Source organism: Lemur catta, chromosome 4, assembly GCF_020740605.2.
Source record: "Lemur catta isolate mLemCat1 chromosome 4, mLemCat1.pri, whole genome shotgun sequence".
Taxonomy (NCBI): domain Eukaryota; kingdom Metazoa; phylum Chordata; class Mammalia; order Primates; family Lemuridae; genus Lemur; species Lemur catta.
Window position 1 is genome coordinate 55,781,290 of NC_059131.1, and position 15,041 is coordinate 55,796,330.

A 15,041-nucleotide genomic window follows, 5' to 3' on the forward strand; every position below is an offset into this window, starting at 1 on the left:
ACACGCACAGTGCGCACTCGTCTAGTGCCCGCTTGGCTGCTAGACTACTTCCCTCCCTCGCAGGTCACTAGCCCCCTCCTCCCGCTCCGGGCAGTCCCGCGTGGGCCGTAGCCCCGGCAGCAGAGGTCCTGGCCGGACTACCCCTACCCCCTTGACGGGGGGGACGCCCAAAGCCCCTGAACCTGTGCCTAGGGTCCCGAACTCCCAACCTGCTGGCTCTTATCTCCCGGGACCCCTCATTTGCCGTTCCCAATCCCTTCCTACCCCGGGTCCGCCATCCCGAGTCCCACATCCCCAAACCTCAGATGCCAAGGTACTCCCCCCACATATGTCTGCTCCCTGCAGGACCCTGAGGTTGCCCGGTCCCCGTCCGCGTCCTGGCTGCTACCTCTGCAGCCCCTCCTCTCCAACACCTCGAGATCTCCTCCCCTGTGCAGTCCCTGTCCACGGCCCGCAGCGACTGAGGAACCCCGATGCTGGTCCCGGCGAGTGTCCCACGCCAGGACAAATGCGGAGGCCCGGGTACCCAGAGGTGGGAAGAGAAGTGTACAAAGGTTCATTGATACAAATGAGTAAATAAACATGCCGAGTGAGCACGGCCACCTTCTCAGCGCTGGTCGCAGAGGGCCCAGCGCGCGTGCCTGTGTGAGGTGTGCGTGTGGCCCGGGGCCGCATCTGTGTGTGCGCGCGTGTGTGTCCTTGCGTCGGCCCAACGTCTGGGGAGTGAAGCGATGTGTCTGAGGGTTTGTGTGTTCTCTCTAGAGCTGTGTGTCTGTGTATCCAGGCAGATGTCTGTCCTCTGGCCTCTCCTCCTGCGAACCCTTGTTAACACGGAGCTGTGCATACCAGCCCGACGTCTGTCTAGCTGACGCCTGGATCCCCTCGCGTGCATCCTGTTTCCCCGGCTGCCTTGGCTCTGCCGTGCACCCTCGCACTCCCAGAGCGGAAGATATCCCTCCTTTAGTTGAGGGCGGTAAGTGTGTAAACGAAATGAGATTCCCCTTTTAACACCTCCCCTGCACCCAGTACGAGTTCTGCTTTAGAGTTTACTAGAAGAGAATGAGTGTGAGCGTCTAAGGCGCGCGCGAATGTGGTGTCCCTCCGTACGTGAGCGCTTCCGAGGCTGATGTGGCCGGAGATCTAAAGGCTGGTCTCTAGCTCCCAGCGCTGGGTCCTCGCGGCTCTCACTCTCTGCCCTGGAACCCCACCTGGTGGACCGTTTTGGTACTACAGATTCGGGGGAAGTAATTCCCTCTCCCCCTTTCCGCGTTCACCTTTCCTACTGGGAGATCAGCTCCTAAGAGCCTACTTGTAGGCTCCCAAAGGACTCCACTCCCGCCTCAGTGCCCTCAGACTTCCACCCCAGGTCGCTTGGGGCCTGAACACTCACGAAGTCCCTGTCAGGACCACTTTGGCCCCAGAAATAGAGAGATGGGGACCACCCTGTCAAGCAGGGAGGTTTCACAGGACAGTCAAATCCGGACCAGGCACCCAGGGTGGTGAGGCTAGCACCACCCTACTCCCTATCTGAGGATGAAACTGGAGTAAAATGGGCCTGGGGGAGATTGTTGAGGCCCTGCTGTCTTGAAGAGCCCTAAGAATCTAGCCTGACCCCGGGACACAGCACTGGCCACAAGGTGGTGAATGGGCAAGGTGACCCCGGGGGCACCCCTCCATGGAGCAATCCATCTCGGAAAGGGTGGACACGCAGGCGGCTTTATGGAGATGCAAACAGACGCGCAGGCTGACACTGAGCACGCACAAAGCAAAGTGCACAGAATGGGAGGACCGTTGTCAGAGTCACAAAACACCTGCCTCCCAGCCACCAACCCAAGAGTTCACAGAAAGTGTCTGCTTTCCAGGGATCACAGAAGTCCCCCCGCACTCCAGTTGCCTTTCCCAACCCTCTTACTCCCCTGGTTTTTGTGCCCCTTTGTTGTCCATTGCTGCTCTTCCCGTTCAGGTGTGGAGTGGGAGTGGGGAGGGGAAACTCGAGAGAAATTCTGAGTCCTTCTTATTGCCCAGCTGCCAAGTGGGGTCCCCAGGAATGTCCACAGGGACAGCACGGTCCCACAGCAATAGTTGCTGGATTATCTCTCTGCTCAAGTTCCAGAGAGTACTTAGGAAAAAAAGAAAGGAAAGCCGTGGTATTATAATTCTGTAAGATTTCCTGGAGGTGCTATGGAGAGGAAGAGTGCTGGGGCCATGGCAAAGGCTTGCTAAGAGGGTGGCTAGGACAGAGGAAGGTCAGCAGCCAGCTTTGCTAGTCAGATTCCACCAGAGGACATTCCTTTATCAGCCTCAGATGGACTTCTGACTCGGGCCTCAGACTGGGCCCTGACCCAGACCTCAGTCTGACCTAAAACACATGCCTTGGTCCAATCCCAGACTGATCGTTAATCCTGGTTACAGATCCACCCTGACCCTGACCCCAGACTGAATCCCAGAACTACCAATCATCACCCAATCCCACCTTTGGCCACAAGAGTGTGACTGGCGCTTTGTGGACTGCACCAGAGCTGGGGCACAGCTTAACCCATGAAGCTCTGGGAGCAAGAGTGTGCTCTAAGCCAGGAACATTTTTCTCATTCTGGCTTTAGAATGATCTGCCTGTTCCCCAGTGAGCATCTCTCTCCCTCTAGGCTGGCGGTAGCTAATATCACAGGAACTCCTGGACACCCCCCACACATGCACAACCCTTTCCCGTGGGTGCAGGGCACACCCTTGGGCTTCAGCTATTGCCTGTAGTGCTGAGAAGCCTCAGTTCAGGGCTTGCCAAGCATGTCCCTGTAGCTCTCGGGCACTTTGAAACCAGTCAGAGCAGCCTGGGAGACCAGTCAGGGGATGCTGGTTCAAGTGCAGTTCTGCCTGGATGGCATTTGCAGTCTTTGGCAGAAAGGGCCGGGACAGGCCTCAGGCACTCTTGGAATATGCAGACAGTGGGCAAGGCACAGCTTCTGCACCCTCTTCCTGGGCTCAGAAAACACTCATGCACAGGGGCAGGTGCCTAAAGTCCTGCTTCTTGCCAAGGCACAAAGCTGCCCAGGAGTGCTGCCTGCCCTGTGCTTGCTACACCCAAAGGAACGAAGACAGTGTGCCTTCCAAGTGCCTTACGTGTGTGCAGTCCTGTATTGCCAACAAATCTCTTCCACAGCTACTATTATATTTCATCTCCACACCAGCCCTGTGAGACAGCACTATTTTTAGATATTAGATTTACATATTACTTTTTGTATTGATAAGAAAACTAAGGCCCAGAATCTTCCCATCCGCCTCCCCATTGTATTGTCCTGTTCCTTCTCCCACCAAACCAGCACCTGTCCCCATGAGCCATGAGATCCTGTCCCACACGGCAGCTCCCCCTTTGTTTAATGGTCCATGCTTCTGAAAACTAAAGGTGACAACAGAGGAAACTATCAATTTTACACTCAATTTTGCACAGTTTTGGCCCCAAATTTTTTCAACTGATGCTTATTTACTTGCTTTTCCCTAAAACCACCTCTGATTCCTCCAACCAGAGCCAAACAGAAATGGGAGATGGGGAAGCCCAAGATAAAGGTGGGGGTGGCCTCTTGAGCCTACTGGCCAGAGTGTCCGGAAAGCAAAGAGACCAGGGGCTGGTGGGCAGGAAGCAGGGCTGTGTATTCAGGACCAACAGAGTTTGCACAAGGTCTCCCTGGCCTCTTATCTACACTGTGGTCTACACCATGGGCAGTCTAGCCTGAGGGACAAAGCTCGGGATTCCACCTGAGGGAGTTCTTTCTGCTCTTAGCCCTGTCCTGACTTGCTGGAATGAAGGAGCCCTTGGAAAACTCAGCTTCAGTTCCTCCTTATCCTCCCCAGGGCCCCAGGCTGGTCCCATTCCATTCTAAGTCCTCTTGGTACACTACCTGACAGTGGCGGTCCCTTTGCCTGCAAAATTCCAAGTCCAAGTGACCTGCTGAGGAGCTGAGGAGGAGAGAGACCTGGGACAGTAGGTCCTGCTGAGACCCTTCTCCAGGGCGGGAGCAGGAATGGCTGCTCCAGCAGATCCAGGGTGCCCTTTGGCCCTGGAACCCAGCTATGGCCCCAGGTACTCAGTCCAGGCGGCCTGCTTGCCTACCCTTCTCCCACTCTGACCTCTCCCTCCAGAACAGGCGCCACAAGGCTGGCAGCCTCCCTCCAGCGCCCAATCCTCAAGGACAGTTTAGAGGACACTCCCTGACTGTGCCCTGGCTACTCCAACAGAAGCTGGGACCCTGCTGTCCAGGCTGGTTGCGGATGGGGGCGTACAGTGGCTCACTTAACTGGGCTTAGAAATCTCCACAGAGCCAGGGATTTTGCCTTTCTAGAGCCCATGGGGGCTAAATTCTCCTCCTCCCCCTATCCCTCGCAGCTTTAGGGGCTCTGAGGCTGTTTAGAGAATTCACTGACCCCCTCTAAACCACCACCTGCAGAACCCACCCAGCTCGCCGCCTCTTTGGAGACGCCATCCTGCTGTTTGCGATGCCGCTGGAGCGGAGCTGGATTCTGGATCCTATGTGTTCATGTCTTAAAACGCTTCTTTCTTTTCCTTCTTTGTTCCCTAGTGTGACTTTCTACCACCGCCACCCCTCCCCCAGGTATCTTCAAATTTTTTAAATTTCTGCTTTATAGACAGCAACCCTTGTCCAGGCATCTCTACCTGGCAGAGCCAGATGCAGGCACAACCTGGCCCCTCACTCCCAGCCCCTCAGAGAGGACCGGCTAGGAGGGAGCCCCTCACCCACTCCCCTGCAGCCCTCTGGGAACGGGGTGGCCTTTGGGAAAGAACTTTGCTGCTTTCTCCTTTCCCTGAATGTGAAACAAGCTTCACCCCATACCTCATCTCAGAAATCGCAGCTTCAGAGACATGCCCCAGAAGGAATTTTTTAATAAGGTAGAAATACCCCCATCCTCCCCTGTCAAAGCCCCCACACCCAGCCCTTCTCCTCCCACCCCACACCCAACCCGAAGAAAGCAATCCAAAAAGGGACTTGCCGATGGAGAGGACTGTAGGTATGAGGAACGCAGCTGACAGCTGTGTCCAAGTCGGCACCGCCTGGAAAAGAGTAGGCTGCCTGGTGGCGATGGGACACCGGCAGTGCCCCAAGCTGGCTGTGGCTGGCAGGGACACTGCCGCAGCGATGGCGTTCTCTCAGGCCCGGGGAGCCAAGAGCCCTTTATAGCCGAAACCTGCCCTGGCACCGCCCACTGGGCGGTTGCAACAAGGGCCTGCAACTAGGGGAGTCGCTAGGAGCTGGGAGGGCATCCATCCCAGGACCCCAGGGCCGGGCCCCCACTCACAGGAGTCTGGGATTCAACCTCCTCCCACCAAGGCAACTCTATGTCCTGGTATGTGTATGAGACAGCGTGTGCGTGTGTGTGTGTGTGCGTGTGTGTGTGTGCATGCGCTCGTGCTTAAACGTCCATTCAAAGACCTCAGATCTCTTTCCCTCATCCTCTTTCTCTGGCAGTAACAGTTTTTGAAAGGATGGGGAGAGCAGTGTGTTTCTGCTCAGTTTATCAAATTACACTCAGTGACAAAGGACTGAAGTGCATTTTCTTGAAGGCTTGACAATTGGGATCCAGGGAGAAAAAAGAGGCATGACAGAGAACCCAGAGCTTTTGTCGAAGGTAAAACACCGATATGAAAGGCGGGGGATGTGGTTGGGTGGCTCTGAGTGAATTTGCCCTCATGTTGCTTGGTGTTAAAAACTGCTTCCCCCACCCTCAACCCAAGCTGCAAAAATCCCACGGATCCCAGAAATTGCAAAAGCACTGATTTTTAAAAGGAACACTGTTCATTTTTCTATGGGCTGAATCAGACAAGCTGAAGCACAGCCTCCTCCCTGCAGGGTTCCCGGGGCTCCCAGGGTCCCTTCCCAGCCCCCCATGCCAGAGAAGCCTCCTCAAAGAGGTCACTCACAGAGGTAAAGTGCCCTCTATACCCTCCACCTTGGCCTCTCCAGCCAGCTTCTCCTTAGGGGTACAGTTGGCACAGGAATGGGGTGGGCTTTTCCCTGCCCATCAAAGTTCTGTCCTGCCCCTGAACTCCAAGGATAGCTAGATGGAGAAGGAGGGACTGACAGGGCAGGTTTGGGCTGGAAGCAGAGTGCATGGGGGTTCTGGACTGCTTGTCTCAAAGGTTCTGATTCTTTGGGGACAGAAGAGAGGGCAGCAACCTAAGTCACCAGCCTTAGATGCAGAAGAACAAGTCTGGGAGGAAAAATATCCTCTTATCCAGAGCTTGGAGACAATGCCTGAAACAAGTCCCCCTGCCTTCCCGTTCCCAGCTGGCTTTTGTTCAGAAGCCCCCCACAGCAGGCAGGCCAGCCGAGCAACCGGCAGCCTTGCCTAGAGACCTCAGAGAGAGACAGCCAAGCTGAGAATCCAGTTGACAGCTCCCCACCCCGGAGTCCAAAATGCTACCAAATCACTTCCTCTCGCCTGAGGCCATGACTTCTGCGATTCTGACCATTCCCTCTTAGACGGAGACTGAGAGGCAGAGGCAGAGGCAGAGGCAGAGGCTGTGCAGTTGGCCCCCCTGAACACACCCCACCTTTCTTCTCACACCTGCAACCCCAGCTCAGAGCTCACCTGGGTCCCTGTTGCTGCAGCTTTAGCTAGTTTCCTCCCCAGATGCTGATGTGATGGCCGAGGATAAGAGGAATGATTCCCAGTAAGACCCCCTACCCCATGTCCCGACTGTCCTGATGGCTGGGGCTATTCTGGCATATGCCTGTGATCCTTCCAGGATCTCTCCAGTGGTCCCCACTGCCTGGGCTTGACCACCCTGGAAGCCCCAAGAGGGTCTTGGGAGAATCTGCCTCCCTAACACATTCTCTCTGTCAGCATCCCTACCGAAACACTGTGCTTCCTCTTCAAACCCAGCTTCAGTGCGGTTCCCTGGGCCCCCGCTCCCTGGGGCCAGATTGCCACCCAAATATCCCTTCTATATGGAGAATCTGGAACACCTCTGACTCTCTCTTCTAATTTTCCCTCCACTGGTTTCATTCCTTTCTCATTGTCCTGCTGTTCCAAACCCATCAATTCTTCATGCTTGCAAATAGGCAGAGTGGCTTAACAGATAAGAACAGTCTCTGCAGTCAGTCAGCCCGAGGCTCAGTCTGCTCTGCCGCTTGCTAGTTCAGCCGCAGGTGCTTCTCCAGTGTGGAGAACGGATTGGGACAGAGTGAGAGTTGAGGCAGGGAGACCTCTTAGGAGACTACGGTGAAAACTCATGTAATAATAATACAAGTGGTAACAATAATGATAACAACAATGTAATAATAGCTAACACTTATTTAGCACCGTCCCATGTTCCAGGCACTTTATAAAGCACTTCACATGTATTATTTCAAGTAACTCTCGCAGCAACCCCAGGGGGTAGATACTATCATCCTCACTTTACAGAGGAAGAATCGGAGGCACCAAGTGGTTCAACAACTTGCCCAAGTGAATCCAGCTGCACTTTTAGGGTTAAATTTAATCTCCTCTAGAATGCAAACCCAGGGAATCTGGATTAGAATCGGAGCTGTTAACCAGCACACTAAAGACCACACCAAGCTAGTAGCAGTGATGATGGAGAGAAGTGTACAGATTTTAGAAGTATTCAGTTACAATAAAAATGTGGGCAGACTGGCGACTGATTAGGTGTTGGGGGGTGAGGGAGGGGACCAGGGTTCCAGGCTGGGGAACTGGCTGTGTGGTGATGATAGATGGTCAGAGAGGGAACTCTGGAGAAAGATGAGTCTCGGGAGACAAGATGATGCATTTGGCTGGCCCGTGGGAGGTTCCAGGTGGTTAAGGGGTATTCCAGTGAAGCTGCCTGTTGGCTGCTGGATAGAGAGGTCTGCAGTGCAGAAGACAGGTCCGCACTGGGGAGAGAGATTTGGGCACATCTGCATTCAGATGCTAATGGGAGACACAGAAGTAGAGAAGCCTGCACAGAAAGCCAAGTCGACCCAGGATAGAGCCCCAAGCAGCACCAACATTTAAGCTACAAGTAGAGGAAAAGGGATATGACCTCTTTTCTTTGCCCAAAACACACATCCTAGTCAACCTCACTTGAAATTGATTATCCATTTTGTTTGTATCCCCTTAGCACTTAGCATCTCGGGGTTATCAAGGAACCTGGAGGTCAGCAATTTCAGCTCCTACCTGACCTAGGGACCTCTACACACACACACACACACACACACACACACACACAGAGAGAGAGAGAGAGAGAGAGAGAGAGAGAGAGAGAGAGAGAGAGAGAGAGAGAGAGAACTTCCTAACCTAAGGACTCCCATTAGTAGAATTCTTTATTCTGCTGCCTTTGTAGGGGCTAATACTGGTCTCCTATATTTGTACACAAAGCCATCTATTTCACTGAGGCTTTCACAACATCCTGCAAGACCTGGGGGTCTTGTCCACCCCCAGATGCAGTCCAGGCTGCCTCTCTCTCACCAGGGCAGAGCTCCCCGATTCCAGTGCGTCCTCCATCAGGCTATGAGGAGGACCCCGGAGAACACAACCTGACAACCTAACTCTGCAGCCTTCTGCTGTACGCTCAGGGCTGAGACAGGAAGGGCAGCTCTGTGGCAGCAGGGAGCGTGAGGATCTAGTAAGGTCAAAAGAAGGGCCCAAACCTAACGGAAGGAGTGGTCACACACAAACCCAATGTGGAAATGGAGAACGAGAAAGTGTGGGAAGAAAACCAGGCAATGGGTGGAGAAAACGGAATCCCTTCCCATCGCAGCCACGGTGTGGGAGCCCGTGTGTTGGAGGAGGAGGCAGGGGTGCAGAGGAGCTGTTTGCAGATAGAGGCTGGAGGGGAGGGAAGGGCAGGAGATAGGTGAGGGTGAGGCAGGAGGATGGAGGTCTCTACGTGGTAACGCTGGTTATTAAAGCCCCAGCTCAGACAGCCCTGGGCTAGATATAGCCTCGAAGGGAAGACAGGCATTGCCCTCAGGGGCAACTGGCCGCTATGGGGAAGATACCTGGCAAAGCTATCAAATGGGGACCAAATGAGTAGGGGAAAGCTCATGATGTTTCCTCTACCGGGTGGATGTGCACATTCTTACTCTCGCTGATGCTCCTACACCTGCTCACAGATTCACATGGTCTCTGCCACACATGCCCAGCCCCCCTCCCCATTCTCCAAGAGCTGGTTCAGGGGCTGAGTTTCATGGCCCTGAGACTCTTGCCTGGCAGGAGGAGGGCCGCCTCCATTCTCAGCACCTCAATACTCAGATGAGCAGTGATGGGCTTAAGGGACACCTCACAGGGCACAGATGGAGAGGGGAGGCCTGCTGGGGGTGGAGATGGGGACGAGGGTGGGGCAGGCTTCTCAGAGAGGACCACACTAATAAAAATAGACCCTGCGTGGCCCTCTACCTAGACCCCAGACATGGGCTTCCAGCCCTGCTCAGACCCTGAGCTCCCTGCACTAACACCCAGCTGACACGGGCCATGGTCAGCGTGGGGGAGGCAAGATTAAGTACTGTGGGCAAAGGCAGCCCCGAACTTAGAGCACCCATCACTGATCCCCATAGCTCTGAGTTATAAGGATTTCTCCCACCTTCCTATCCCTGTTTCTGCCTCTGCCTGGTCCCTCTCAGGCCCCACGGCAGCTGCAGCACTGGTTATAGAGCAACTATGGAGAAAGAGGGTGTTTGGGCCAGAGGCCCCTCCCAGCCCAACATATAACGAGGCAACTCAACTCAGGCCAAGGGATGGTGGAATGAGCTCAAGACAGGGCGTTGAATGGACCTGGTTCTGTCACTTACCAGCTAGATAGTCTTAGCCAAGTCACTTCATCTTTCTGAGGCCCAATTTTCTTATAAAAATAGAGAGACTAAGTCTTGCCTTCCTGGGAAATTGGCAGTTGTGAGGACTTTTTTAAAAACCTAATGTACATAAAGCACTTGGCACGGTGTCAGGCACACAGCAGGGACAGATTCACGGTGAAGCTGAGGAAGCTGAAGCTTTAGGAACCTCACTAGGTTCCTAAAGGGGCCCTAGCAATTCAGTTTTGCATTATTTTCTTAAAGAGGGTCTCTTAAGTCATACAAGCTTCAGGTTGCATGAATCCTGGCACCTGAAAGGTAACTGTTTCCCTTCTTGTCCTGTCCCATTCATAATCCCCTGAAAGTCTTCTTCATGCACAGAGGGAGAATTGCCCAGTGTGGCCAAGGAGAGCTAAAATGAGCCCTCAGCAAGGCCTCACCCAGATGGAAGACCTGGGTGAAATCAATTTCTATGTGAAGGTTGCCCTAGAACTGATCTCATTCCTGTACTAAGCTTGGGGCCTACTCCTCCCCACCCTCTGCTTGCAGTGTTTAACCCAACCCAGGAACCCAGCTCAATGCATGCCCTGGGATTCTCAGACGTTGTGGCTGAGTCTGGGCACTGTGTCACAGTCCCGGCAGGGGCTTTGCTCCAAAAAATTATTAACTCCAAGAAGAGCCTGTTCTAGGGTTGTGCTAGGCAACACAGGGGCTCAGGAATGGGCCTTCAGTAAAACAAAGGCAACTTGGCTGGCTTCTCAATTAGCACCTGTTTCCCTAAGGAGCCTTGGAGGGAGTGGGGACATAGGGCTCCCTCCTCAGTGTCTGAGAGATGGATGGGGCTGATTTTTTCCACGATTCCTCCCCATAAATCTGATTTGGCCCCTCATCTGTCTAGGCCAGTCTCCATGGAGGTATAGGGTAGTGATGAATGGGCTGCCTGACTAATGTGACTGGGGTGGCAGGGACTTGGGGAGGGGCTCTGCTCTGATGGATGGTCCTCATGAGGGCATATTGCATTAGACACCCATAATGCAATCAGCAGGGCCATTACGATACCAATTTGTTGCTCCTCCTCACCAGGGTGGGGCAGTGGAGCTAGAAGATTAAGGAGGATGTCAGGACTTTGGAGACACCTGGGGGGGATTTGGGGAGAGGGCAAGATTTCCCTGTTGGGGGTTATTACTAGGGAAATAATGGGGAGCCCAAGAAAGTGCAAACTGGAAAGGGAAAACAGAGGAAGTGAGGCCAAGAAAGAAGGTATGACCTGTCCAAGGTCACTTCTGGAACCAGAAGGAAGAGCTGGAATTAGACCTTGAGTCTCGTGCTTTCTGTGCCAGGGTAGCCAGGGATGAACGAAGGAATGGGATTAGGAGGGGAGAGACAACTTCACTATGGCCTCAGTATTAGTCAGTATTGCTGGAAGCCTTCACACCCCTCAAGAGACCTACTGAGATGAGTGAAGCCACTGACTGCTTCTATTGCAAAAGGTCCACTGTGTGTTCCTACATTGACCTCAGATAGCACCACTCCAGACCCCCCACAGCTTTGCTACCTCCCCTACCCGCACTAGTTCTGATCTCTGTATCTTCCTCTTGTAATTTGAAAGTAGACTCCTAAAAACTACACTGTCCCAGTCTTTCCTTATCCCAGGTCACCAGAGGGTATCTTTTAAAACAAAATATTCTTTCAGCTGTCGGTGGCTCCCTGTTGCCCTCAGGAGAGGAGGCAATGCCCAGGCTGGCACTCTGACTCCAGCCTCTCTCCAAGTCCCAGCTTTGGGCTGCCTTCAATTTACCGAGCTTCTCCTGTAGTGAAAGTTTACCTACACTTTGTGCTATTAGGTTCTTTATTTGGACTTCAGGGGCAGGAAACTGATCATCATATTCCTCAGTTCCTGGATATTGCAGTAAATACAGGCTTTACTCTTATTTCCTTTTCCCTTTCAATCAGCAGCCCCACTCCCCACCGCCCCCAACTTCGGGCCCCAGACACACACTCCATCGTATTGGTATATGCCCCTGGTGATGGAACCGTGTCTTTGAGAATAGTGCTGTCTTAGCAGAATAGAAACAACCTGAAGGAGCACTGGTTTTTACGAGAGGAATAAAAGTTGCAGGCCGCTTGAGCTGCGAGGGGTCTCCCTCATGCTCTGCAAACCTCTGAGCTGATTGGGAAGCTGCTCAGAATCTGTGCAGAGACATTGCACCAACAGCAGGTGCAGCAGAGATCTAGTGGCTGCCAATCTTGGGTTTCTGCAACCGACACCATCCTGATCACTCTGGTGCACAGAGACAGATCCACTTGGGACTCAGCCTTCCAGCAGTAGCCTTTGCATCACCCCCACCAACGGGCCGGGGAGGGAGCAGACAGAACAGAAGTTCCCCCGTGTTGTGCCCTGTGACTGGGGGCTGAGCATTCCTCCCCCTGCTGCATGGGACCTGAGCATAGGAGGAGCCACAGATGCCACAGGCATCACCTGGGAAGTCTTAGGTGATAGCCTCAGTGGGTCCTAGGTATGGGGGGAGAACCTTGGCTGACCAGCAGCTCCTGCCCACCTACGTGGACCCTGGGCCACTGAGACAAATCCCTGCCTGCATGATTGGGCACGAGTAGTCTCCATGCTGGCAGAACAGCCCTCCATATGTGTGGCTCTGCCCCTATAATCCTCAGGGCCAGCTCTGAATCTCTTGCTGTGCCCGAGGCTCTGCCCCTTAGCTCCAGGGCCCCCACCAGGCCTGTGATACCACCCATGAGATTCCAGAGTTGAGCTTAGGTCCCAAGACACTACCCCTGAGTCTCCACCACTGCCACTAGGCCAGCAGAACCTCCCCAAGGTCCAACGCTCACCCAGGATCCCCAACCCCTGAGCAGACATTACTCCCAGAACTGGGTTGTGCAAAAGCCCACAGCCTGGTCATCCATGACTACTGCCTGAAAAGACTCATCCAGCTGCCACTGTCACCTCCACTGGGTGACCCTGGCTACAGCAATTCCCCAGAACAGCTGTGGTAGAGGGGGTCACATCTAGCTCCCAATGCAAACTTCCAAAAACAAGCTGGGGGACAACCACCACCCACACAAAAACCACCCAGTACTGGCTCAATCTGAGGCAATCACAGGGGAACAGGTTAACACAGAACAGCTGTTCTACAGGTTCTCACTGCACCTGCCCCTTCCCTAACAGGTCAACAATCCAGAGTAGGTCACCAAAGCCCCATCTAGGGTCCTCCCCTTCCCCTAACTAAACAGGAGAGCTCTCTGCAAAGGAGAACAAGTGCCCTGCAATCCTATTAACCCAGAGCTAAGAGAAGAGGAGCCAGATGAGAAGAAACCAGCAAAAGAACCCTGCCAATATGAAAAAACAAGATAGCTCAACATGCCCAAGGGATCACAATGGAGCTACAGAAGTGGACTCCATCCACAAGGAAATCACTGAAATGACAGATATGGAATTCAGAATATGGATGGCAAATAAGGTGAACAGAATTGAAGAGAAAGTTGAAAAACAACAAAAAGAAGTTCAAAAAATATTTCAGGGAATTAATGAAAAAGTCACTAAAGAACACAAAATAAGAAAGGACATGATAGAACTTAAAGAAATAAAGGAGTCACTTAAGGAACTTCAAAACACAGCAGAAAGCATCAGCAATAGACTAAACTAAGGAAAAAGAATCTCAGAGCTTGAAGACAAGGCTCTCAAGCTAACCTAGTCATGCAAAGAGGCAGAGAAGAGTATAAAAACGTCTAGGCAACCACTGAAAGAGGTATGTGAAGCAAGCTAACATTTGAATTATAGGTATCCCTGAGGGAGAAGAAGAAAGCTAAAAGCATGGAAAACCTATCTGAGGGAATTATTGTGGAAAACTTCCCTGGTATCAGCAGAGATTCAGACATTCGGATACAAGATGGACATCAAACACTGGGAAGATTTACAGCAAATAGGACATCTCCAAGACACATAGTAATCAACCTGGCCAAAGTCAAAATGAAGGAGAAAATTCTATAAGCAGCCAGATGTAAGCAACGACTGACCTACAAAGGAAAACCCATCAGGCTAACAGCAGACTTCTTAGCAGAAACCTTACAAGCCAGAAGGGAGTGGGTCCCCATCTTCAATCTTCTTCTTTTTTTTTTTTTTGAGACAGAGTGTCACTCTGTTGCCCGGGCTAGAGTGAGTGCTGTGGCATCAGCCTAGCTCACAGCAACCTCAAACTCCTGAGCTCAAGCAATCCTACTGCCTCAGCCTCCCAAGTAGCTGGGACTACAGGCATGCGCCACCATGCCCAGCTAATTTTTTCTATATATATTTTTAGTTGTCCAGATAATTTCTTTCTATTTTTAGTAGAGACAGGGTCTCGCTCTTGCTCAGGCTGGCCTCGAACTCCTGACCTCGAGCGATCCACCCGCCTCGGCCTCCCAGAGTGCTAGGATTACAGGCGTGAGCCACCGCACCCGGTCCCCATCTTCAATCTTCTTAAACAGAACAACTGCCAGCCTAGGCAGGCAGACACTAAGATCTTGTATCCTACAAAACTAAGTTTCACATATCATGGAGAAATTAAGTCTTTTCCAGACAAACAAACACTGAGGGAATTTGTCATGACCAGACCTGCCCTGCAGGAAATACTCTGAACAACATTACACATGAATCAGCAAAATAGATACCCACCAGTGTAAAATAACCCACAAAAGCTAAATCCTACAATGCTTATAAAACAATAGCCCAAGAGTGGAAACAAAACAACAAGGTACTACCCAACATGATGAATAGAACAGCATCCTACATATCAATTCTCTCTCTTAATGTTAACAGTTTAAATGCACCACTCAAAAGACATAGGCTGGCTGAATGGATGAAAAAGCACAATCCAAATATATGCTGTCTCCAGGAAACATATCTAAACCACAAGGACACACACAGACTCAACGTGAAAGGGTGGAAAAAATATTCCATGCAAATGGAAACCAAAAGAGAGCAGGCATAGATAAATTGACTTTAAATCAACAAAGGTAAAGGAAGACAAAGAGGGTCATTATATAATGGTAAAGGGAGCAATTTAACAAGGAAACATAACAATCCTAAATATTAACATATATGCACCTAACATAGCAGCTCCCAGATACATAAAGCAAATTTTACTAGAGCTAAGCAAAGAAATAAATAGCAGCATCATATTTACCAGGAACTTCAACAACCTGAAAGTGGGTTGTTGAAGTTCCACTTTCAGGGTGAGACAAATTACCAAAACAGGAAATAAATAAAGA